Genomic DNA, 9,846 nt, shown 5'->3' with positions numbered 1-9,846 from the left:
CACAATGACTGAATGTTGTACTTAAAGTTGTAAAAATGTAAATCAAGAGAAAGTTTGGTTTGTGACCGAGTTGTCATTTTGAGTCTTGAAAAGTTAGTTTGCCGAAATTAAAGCAAGTTAGTAATTCCAAGGAATTAATCGAAAATGGTTTTAGTGTAAACAATAATTAAAAAGCCATCTATGTCGAATCCGCTCCACAAGAAGTCTAGGTTGCATATGGTTTAAGCTCAAAATTCAATAATGTTGGTGATAATAATCGTGACAAGTCAAAAACACAAACGGGTGCACTACGTTTATAAAATCTACTCAATCATCTAATCAACTCAATTTCTTGCAATAAGTGGTACCACCAACCCTATTACAATTCCTTCAACTAACTAGTTTGCTTGATTATTTAAATAACAATTTTATCTTTGTGAAAAAAACGTGGTACCACCAACCGTTAAATCCACTTAACAAAGTAATTTCTATTAAACTTGTATTCTTCACTATCATACCATGACCTAGCAAAAATTATTCATAGACAAACAACTAAAATAATACTTGCATTCAACTAGTACCATTATCGAAAAACACAAATATCACCAAGAACACAAGTTTAAGTAGAAGAAATCAATTCATTAAAATCTTGACAAAATGCTAAGTAAAACCAACTTGAATTCAAAATATTATGCAACCATAACTAATTGTTTCACTTCATCTTCATGGATGTATAAAGATTTAGCTACTCATAATGAAAAGAACTATAGATTCAAATAAAAAGGATAACATGATGTACCAAATATAGAGTAATAATCCAAATTGAGGTTACAATCGAGCTACAATCACTAAACAAGAGCCAAATTTAATCTTCAAATCTTCCAATGATGTTGGAGTGATGAAATCCCTTAGAAAACCTAGAAAAACGGCTGGAGTATAAGTGTGTGAGCTCAAATGTTCAAGATTTCTTTTAGGTTTGAGTGGGTGCATGTATTTATACCCCAAGAGAGAGAAAATCCGTCGGTCCATCGCCGAGTCGCGCCACGAAGAATGCAAGTTTCGGACCAGTTTTGCACATAACTTTTTGTCGTGTCGCGATGTGTCAGAGTCCCGTCGCGATTCGAGTTTTATACTGTATCGCGCCGCGAGTGATTCAGGTCGCGCCGCGATTTCTGCCAGATTTTGGTATTTCAGCTTCGTTCTTCCTCAAGGCTTACCCGTTTGTGCATATGAACCATTTCTGAGCTATTCTCTACCATTTATGAGCAATGTACCTGCTATAGCCCTGAAACTACTAGCAAACACTATAACGCACCACAAAACAAGTATAAACAGCTATAAAACGAGTACAAAACGTCCAATTTGTATGAGTGAAACATGTATAAATTGAGACATATCACCATATAAACAAAAACCAACTATTTTACTTTTTTGTTTCGTTGAAAAAAACATATATAATAATTAGAAAATGATAATAGCTTAAAAATCTTTCATAAGAATGTAATATGTGTTACCCATTAAATTTTTTAATTAAACTATTTAGTTAGAAGAATTAATCATTTCCTATAATAACTTTTTTAAATTACATATATATTTTTGTTTTTTCTTGTGGTGTGAAAAAAAAAACGATAGAAAAACCAAATGTATTCCTATTAATGAAAAAAATATATATATATATATATATATATACATACCCTGACATGGAAGACAATTGAATGGGTTAATGAAAATCAATTGACCAGACTCCTACGATTCACGAGTTGATTTGACATCAAAAGTAAGGTGTCTCCCAGGATGGGGTGACTCTTACGAGTCACGATTTGAATTTGAAACGAGTCAATACATATATTATATATCAATATTTATTGTTTCATTGTTTTATATATTATATATGTATTTTTGATCAATTTAGTACGAATTTGAATATAAATTGTAAATTTATGACTCAAAAGTATCGAATATGTAATATTTTGGTAATGAATTAAGATAATCAGCTTATATTTTATTTATATATATATACTCACATATAAATAACTATATACTATTATGTAGTATATAAAAATGTCTAGTCTCTTACAAGTCAAATTACTTCAAGTCACAAGTCAAAAATCATGTTTTCGAGTCGAGTCAAAAATGATGAGTCCACAACTATTTACTAATAAACTAAAACATGATTGAAACATTATTTAGATCAATATTTTATGTGACACGCGTCTCTTTAAATTTATATAAATTAATAATAATAAATTAAATAAATATTTATGAAAAGCTTTTTTAATTAAAAAATCCTCAAATCATTATCCTTTTCAAACTTATATAGAATTATTATCTGTTAAATGTATATGTTCAATTAATGCATATCTTATAAGTGTTGCTTTTACCTCTAAATCCTTATCCTTCTCAAACTAATATTCTAATAAATTCATACATACTTACAAATTAATATTATTAGGCAACAAATAAAAAAAATGTTGACTAAATATATATATAATTAAATTTAGTTAACCGGATAGAATATGATTCATCCTAATTGGATAATGAACTTTAAAAACCGTCTCCAAACCCTAATTCATCAGTTTTTGGTTTTCGGTTTTTTCCGCTTTTAGTTTTTTCGGTTATTTTTTAAACCCCTATTATTTTGCGATTGGTGATTATACCCATAGTTATGGACAACTTTTGATTCCCAACTCAAAAAATTGATTTTTTAACTCATGATTCAAATCGCAACTCAATTTATAAAACAATTTTATATACTCCATAATTTTATATAATTATATATATATGTGACGTATTTATAAACAAAATATAAATTGATTATCTAAATAACTACCCAAAATATTATATTAAGATTTAAGAGTCATAAATTATCTCCAAATTTGAACTAAAATGATATATAACATGAGAAAAGTGACAAGTTTGTGACCCACATTGACTCAATACAAATTCATAAACAGAAAAGATGTAGTAGTAGTGACTAGTGAGATAACACAGAAAACTTTAATCTTATCCTGCTGACCTGCTATAAAGAAATAAAAGCGATAATAGTTAATCACAGGGCTGTGTGCAATTCACAGGGATGAAATTAATTCGCCTAAAACACAAAATCGAAAATTCTAATAAAAGTATCATCAGTTACAGAAAAAAGACCATATAATCATAAAATAATAATTACTCACATAAACCACAACCCCTTCATCAAAATATACAAGATAAAAACTGAACAATATAGGCCTCAGAGATCTTGGTGGATAATGAATCATCAAATGGGTATAAACCCATCAAGAGTAGCAAATATTTTCTTACATCACTGGCCCATTTAATTCACTTTATTATTAGGATTTAAAAATTAAACAAATATTAGAAATTTAAACTTCTTAAAAAAAAGAGTCAGAAATGGAGTGTTAAGATCACAATCCTCTTCAAATAAAAACTATTGTAAAGAGAATAAATCATTGGGAATCCGAATGATTTTTTTCATCATCCTCATTTATATTTAATTTACACATCAGAAACAATTAAAACAAAAAATGACACTTAATCTATGTTACAAAAAAATTTTAAAAAAATTACAGATAATAACTAAATATAAAATAATAATAATTTAATTGTATCTACCTCGTCACCGGAAACCTCTAGCAATGAGGAACCCGGAGCTAAAGGTAGCCACATATACAATTCAAATATATGTGATATATATCAAAATATATATTTAGTATTGCCTAACGATAGATCCCTTAATCCACCGCTTTATTATTGGAATGCGATTAACAGATTTGCAATATTAGGCTTGATAAATAATAATAATTTTACCAAAACAAAGATTCAAGCAACAAATAGACAGACGAAAGAAAGAAAAAATATAATAACTTATCGGTTGTGTTTGATTGGGTATGTTTGCGTTTAGGGTGGGTGGATATCTTTTATACACGGCAAAGAGACTTAGAGACATGTATAAACCCTAATTTGCTTGGGTTGTGGGCTGATACAATATTTTTTTAGCGGCCTATTGGGCTTTGTTTTGTTTATTTTTTGTCCGACACAACTTTCATGTAGTTTCAACTAGGTCCATTCAGCTTCAAGAATGAATGCGTATAATAGAGTAAAAATAATGAGAAAGCAGAATGAGTATCTAAATATAAGATTAGTACCTCAATAGCTCACTGATCGAGCGCTCTTGCGCCGAAGATGAACGGGACTAAGCGATCTGCCGAAGCTATAAACAACTTTACACGATAGTATGTATCAAACTTCAATCTTATACATTGTATGTACTTTCAAATCCTGTGCATTGTATGTATTCAACCAATCAAAAACTTACAAGTGACAGTTTATATGGTTGCCACATATATATTCAAATACATACAATGCATATCATTTGAAAGTTTATTACGTACAATGATTGAAGTTCGATACACACTATAACAATTCGCGTAAGTTTGCTTACATTTTAAAATACTAATCCCTTAAAAATATAATACATTATTTGGTTAGGTATTAATAGATAATTATGAACACAAATATAAGTGTTTTTTTTTTTTTTTTACTGTTTTTAGTTAATAATAAAATAAAATTTTTTATATATAATATTATCAAAACAAAAGCAAAATATTTATTTGTGAATAACGGATATCTGTGGCAATCATATAAGTTATCACTTGTAAATTTTTTATTGGTCGGATACATACAATAGACAAGATTTGAAATTTATTTCATACAATGAACACAACTTTAGTTTTTTTCACACTATCGACATTCGTGCATAGTTATTTACATTCACAAATACTAATCCCTCTATACGAAAATAAAGCATGAAAATCATTATTAGTTGTCCATTCTCATTCTTTTTATTACAACTAAAGAAAGTTTTTTCCATTTATTTTTTCCCTTTTTATACCATCAAATCAAACACCTAGTTAGCGCATGTAGGCTGTAGCCATGTATTCATCATGAGTTGGAATTGAACCACACTTCTGGGAGCAAAAGACATCCCGCCGAAACTTCCATTCATTCTGAATGTGACTTTGTTTGGTTTTGTCTGTTTAACATCTATAATTAGTTTTTTCTGTTCAACATCTGTAGTTAGTTTTGTCTGCCCAAACATCATATTATTGACATCAACTGTTCAAATTGGACCTCTCTCCTTTTTAACTAGATCTTTACCCGGTCATTGTACTCTCTTATAAAACAAACCACCATTACATGTTTTCAACTGTGTATTTTAAAATACTCAAAATACCTTTAACTTTCAATACAATTCAACTTACACCACTTTTACCCAAAATATCCTTAAAATATTTACTATATATTTACAAATCAACTCTCTCAATTATTTACTAATTTAAATATTTTTAAATTTATATAGAAAAGAATACTTAAATATGTGAGGATATATTTGTAACTACTATGTAATTTGTTTTTTGTCGATGAGCATGAACATGCGAAGGATACGTTGGGGGTGGGGGTGATTTAGTTTGGGGTAGTTGGAGATTTAAGTCAATAGAAAGGTAAATAAAGATGTTTCTTTGAATGCATAAAAACTTTTCATGAAAGAATCACTACCCTCGTGAAATGCTTGTGTTCCTGTAAGTTCGAAGTAACTGTCATTACAACATTATTTATTAGATGTTTAAAGAGCTAAGCTAAGATTAATTTGGTTGTGAATTTAGATGACCTAATTATCAAGTATAACTATTTTAACTACAGTCACTAAACATGCATTTAACTTTGGTAACTACCACAATTAAAAAAGTGTATTAAATAACGCTGTTATCTATTGTAAAATAAAATTGAAGTTAACTTTTACTATCAATTATTAGTTTTGATATTTCGTGTTATACCTATCTATTTTTATCAAAAATAGTTTTCTCAAATATACATATCTATATTATAGCTAAAAGGGGAGTTTGAGGATACAATTGACACCCTAACACCCCCCCCCCCCCCCCCCTTTAGGTCTAATTCTTCCTCCTAATTAATCTAAACTTTTTTTTCTAAATTTATTTATTTATTTTTTATTAAACAGATAAATATATTTAAAATTTTATCATAAATCTTTTTCAATCAAAAATACTTTTTTTTAAATAGCGATAATTTATTTCTTTTCTTTGACCGAATTGTTATTTTTATTTAGCTATAAATTAGTTAGGTTTTTTATAGTTAGTAAGTATGTATTTCAATTAAAAACTATCTTTTCATTACAATCCGTGTAATTATTAAATATGGTCAAATTGTAACAATGAAGAGGTGTGCTTTTTATTAAATTTTTTTTTCTTTTTCCAAACGCTAATTAGTTTCTTATTTATTTATTCTTTTACATGATAAATTCTTTTAAAAATACTTCAAACTAAAAACTAATAATTACATATGAAAACATTCTAAGCAACTCGAATGAATGTATGTCGCTGTATTGAATTTTTCTTTTTGTATTTTTACAATTTTGTTTTACTTAACAAATTTAAGTATTAAGTAATTTAATGTCCTTGTAATTAAATGCGCCTATAAAATGAAACAAATAATCTATAAAATAAATGAAACAATAAACGTGAGAATATAAGACTTTAACATTTTAAAACATCAAAACTTCTAACAATTGATAACAAAAAGATTTAAATCATTAACATGTGAAATAAAAAATAACAAACTTTATTAAATAACATGAAAAATAATAGGTTAGTTTTTATCGATTAGGCAAAACATATTTATGTTGAACTTTACTTTATTCATGTTTTTATGTTTGATAAATGGGATAGCTTTATCATCATCTAAAATGTATCTTAATCAAAATTTCCTTGTAAAAATAAAATGAGATAAAAAAATCGTTAGACACTCTTTGAAGTAAATGTATTTACAATATTAGATGTATATAATAATTTTGAATACATATATGCTTATTCATCTTATGAATGTCTACCAATTTAACTTCATTTAAAAGCATATCACCATCAACCTCATCTTACAAAGAAAAATGAGAAAAAAAGAGTCACAAAATATATTTTTACTAATTTGTTTAGATAAGGTTACCTTTTCATCGGCCGAATCCTTGATATCAACAACATCATGCGATTTCATTGTTTAGTGTCTTCAAAGTCCTAAAAAAACATGAATAACAACATATTTATAATATAATATACAATAAAATCATATGTAAAGATATGAGCTAATAAAATAATAAGTTAGTCTTCACTCTTCATGGTTGAAAAATATGTTAAATGAACATGAGAAGAAAAACTTGGTGCTTTTTATAGTGTCAAACAATAAATCTTCTACCATTTAAAAAATATCAATTATCATTAATTACGTTTTCTTTTATAGAGCTTATAAGAAAAAATTTTAAATTTGCTTTCAATCAAGTATATAATAAATTTAGCATGTATGGTTATGCCCTGCATCCTACATGGGTTTGAGATTTTGAAATTTAACATTTATAACAAAGGTTGCTATGTATAGACATTTTTTTCAAGAGGTTATATGGGTTCATCTTTATTTTGGTTGTATTCATCATTTAATTGTATTGTTATAAATATTTTGAAATGATGATTAATACTTTCCATGTTTATATGAGTTTTAGTTTGACTTTGTATTTTAATGGCTTGGATTGTTTTTTATTTTAATTTCAATGGTCAAGATTAAAACTTAAAACTATTTTTTTCTGGTAGCCATATATATATAATATCCAATATTTTCAATTAAACATAATTGTTTAAAAGACTTATATTTATAAATGGTAGTCCAGGAATATACATCTTATTATAGATAAATATGGAAGGGATGTCTATGTCTTTTAATAGATTAATTAGAAAAATATTTGTATTATATTAGAAGATCTATTTCTTGGAGAATAAGAATTATTTTATTATATAAAAAGAACTCTCTCCATTCTTTCTATATTTTTGTTCTTTTTTATTGTTCTGTTTCTTTAGTTTTACAACACGTTAGATAAAAATTTAGTTTTATTGTTCTGTTTCTACAAAATTTGAGTTACGGCCGATCGAGGGTTAATACGTGGTTCCAGGAATTGAGGAAAAAAAAATGCTTGCCGTCTATTTGAAATTGATCGGTTCATCACACGTATATGGTAAATCCACTTGCTCTCAACTTTGAACTTTTAATTACATAAATAATCTTTTTAACTATTGATCACATACATAATATTAATTAATCTAATGATATCTGATGGTTTTATGTCCATATGATCAAATATATATTAATTAACTTTTTAACTATATATTATATGTGCATAATATTAATTAATCTAATGAAAATGCATGCATTATGTACGTATTAAGTATAATATATGTTGATGATAAAAGCCATCGAAAATTCCAGAATTTAATTTTGAGGTAGGATCTGTTATTCAATCTGATGAAGTTGATTCTCGAAATTTTATATATTACTTTGATTTATATGTAAATCTACCAATAATTTGTTGATTAATTATCACGAAAGCACCAACTAACTAATTATTTATTTAGGGGAAAAAATTACCATTATCAACATGCATGTTTGATAAACTAATATTCGACCATTAGACATTAGTTAGTTCAAAGCTACAAACTTTAAAACTTGATACATTATTAAACGAATATATGAGGAATACTTGAAGCAGAATTAGAAAAGTAATTAATTTGATTTTTAATTCGTATTTAAATTTGATTACACATACTGGATCTTAGTTCATGGAGTACTTTATTTGAGTATATTTTGATTAGATGATATTTTATGAAATCAAATTTAGAAAATCGTTTCACATAAACATAAATGCAATATATGGTTAACTTTATGCTATAGTGGATTTTCTTATACATATCTAGATTTCTATTTCAATATGTATATCTCATATGCGTTTGGTAACATGTTTTATACTGGTATTTAAATTATTTTGCTTATAATGTGAATATATACTTGTTAGGATTTGCTAGAAGGTTATACTCGTATGTTTTATGGTAATTATCTTTTTGAATAAAAGAGATTTTGTGTATCTTAATCAAGTATGTTTGGCTTGCTAGATAAAATATTCAATAATGATTATGGTTTTATGGTCTGATTTAGTTGATCATTCAAATATTAGAAATCAAAATACAAGTGCCTATATGAAATCGTCGATCACTTTTCTTGATAATTTGACTTAGATGTTTATGGGCTTGAATGAAGTATAGTCTTAGAAATATTTATTTCAATTTCATAAAAGATGTATGTGTTATATGTTTTTATCAAAGTAAGGATCGGCGTGGCTTATTTATTTCAATAATGTACAGTAACTTGCTCTACAATGACATTATTTATTTAATTATGTCTTGGTATAAATTAAAGATATTGATATGATCTTAAAATCTCATTATCAAGATTATTATGGAGAATGTCTAGTTTAATTAGTATGTGGGATCAAGTCTTCAAATATATGCTCGTACTATAATTCTTGTGCTACATGACATTTCAAATTAATATATATATTAAAAACAAATATACAGAAATGCATGCAAAGAATAGTAACGGGTCATTTTATTTCTTTGGGCCCGTTTTTATTTTTTTAATGGGCCAACTTTATTTCTTTTTGCACTCATCTTATATTTATAATTTTGGGAATTAATTGCATTTTTTGGTCCCTGTGATATCATACTTTTTGCAAAAATGGTCCAAACTTTTAAAAAGTCGCAATTTTGGTGCCAAAAGTGTGATTTCTTCGCAAAAATGGTCCAAACTGACGATTCCATTAAACTTCCACCGTTAAATGCATAATGTGCCCCTCACGTAATGGGCAATATCGTCTTCCTACTCAAACAAGGACCAATCGTGCTATTAACCGAATCTTTATTTCTTTATCTTTTTTCTTATTTGCCTTCTTATCCAAACACATACACCAACTTATTC

The 9,846-nt window shown here is 27.1% G+C and overlaps 2 non-coding genes across 2 annotated transcripts; both read right to left on the bottom strand.

Annotated features, from left to right (window-relative positions):
• Positions 1–3,207: 3,207 nt before the first annotated feature.
• Positions 3,208–3,292, bottom strand: LOC122606365. The gene has a single exon (XR_006324878.1). It is a non-coding gene; the product is annotated as a small nucleolar RNA SNORD24 (small nucleolar RNA).
• A 69-nt stretch (positions 3,293–3,361) lies between these two features.
• Positions 3,362–3,466, bottom strand: LOC122606369. Its single transcript, XR_006324881.1, has one exon. It is a non-coding gene; the product is annotated as a small nucleolar RNA R12 (small nucleolar RNA).
• Between the last annotated feature and the right edge of the window lie 6,380 nt (positions 3,467–9,846).

Source organism: Erigeron canadensis, chromosome 6 (genome assembly GCF_010389155.1).
Source record: "Erigeron canadensis isolate Cc75 chromosome 6, C_canadensis_v1, whole genome shotgun sequence".
Classification (NCBI taxonomy): Eukaryota; Viridiplantae; Streptophyta; class Magnoliopsida; order Asterales; family Asteraceae; genus Erigeron; species Erigeron canadensis.
This window is presented reverse-complemented; position numbering and strand designations above follow the sequence as displayed.